This window comes from Acyrthosiphon pisum, chromosome A1 (assembly GCF_005508785.2).
Source record: "Acyrthosiphon pisum isolate AL4f chromosome A1, pea_aphid_22Mar2018_4r6ur, whole genome shotgun sequence".
NCBI classification, from domain to species: Eukaryota; Metazoa; Arthropoda; class Insecta; order Hemiptera; family Aphididae; genus Acyrthosiphon; species Acyrthosiphon pisum.
This window is the reverse complement of record NC_042494.1, coordinates 170518613-170519788: the sequence shown is the minus strand read 5'-3', so window position 1 is coordinate 170519788 and position 1176 is coordinate 170518613.

Here is a 1176-nt window from a genome sequence, read left to right as displayed (position 1 = left end):
ACGAATTATAATAGGTTAACTTAAATTTTACTTTCGTGGTTAACGATAAGTTATAATAAATAATAGTAACTAATAAGTTACGGCAGTTGCGCGGCAAATGATAACAACAAAGTGCTTGTGATACTAGAAGAAAACGCAGTAAAAGCATTTAATGTTTTTGTCCTAGCGGTAAATGCAGTAACTACAGTGTACATACTGCTTATAATTGTAGGAATTGTTAATTACTGCGTTTTAGTCTAGGAAAGGTATGATTATTGTAAACATACTGTAGTTGCGACATTTGCAGATTGAGTTTTAAGCCACTAGATGTCGTATATTCTGTATTAAACCTTAATAAAACTATACTCAGAATAATCTCATTAATAATATAACATCAAAACCTCATTTTTGACATTTTTGTAGTTACTGCTTTTCCCAGTAGGAGGGCAGAATAGGTCTATATGATGTTGGACAGTCAGGTGGTTTTTTTGGTTTGAGAATGAGTATGATAGTGGAAAACTTCCATAACATAGGAAAGTAAGATAATCGGAGAATTGAGTTAAATATATAGGTTAGAAGTACGATAACTTTTTTTGGAAGTTGATTAAGTATTTCAGAAGTTATTAGATCATAGCCAGGAGCCTTTTTCCTGGGGAGTTTGGATATTATATAGCGAACTTCAGCAGGAGATATATGCTTCGGTGGAAGGGACATTTGTAGTGGTGAGTTGAGAAATTGTTCGACTATGTTAATTTTTTCCGGAAGGGGAATGGTATTATGAGGTTGAAAAGTATCAGCGAGATGGTTTGCAAATATGTTAGCTTTCTCCTCATCAGAGTGTACCCAATTTCCGTTTGCATTGCGTAGGATGGCTGGGGGATTTCGTATACGAAGAAGTTGTTTGGTAGCCTTCCAGAGAGAGCCGTCCTTAGTGGTAAGTGATTCTAAGTGTTTAGTATAAGATTTGTTTCTATAGTTTGCTAGGGTCCGTTTGAGTTTTTGCGCAAGCATGTTGTAGTGGGATTTATCAGTGGGATATTTTGATCTTTGCCATAGGCAGCGAGCGCGACGTTTTTGTGCTATGAGACTACGGATGTAAAGGGGAATGATCATGTTACATGTTTGTGATTGCGTAGGTTGTGCTGATTCCCATGCTGAAGTTTGGATGTTGGATGTAAAAAGATTCACTGCTTCATC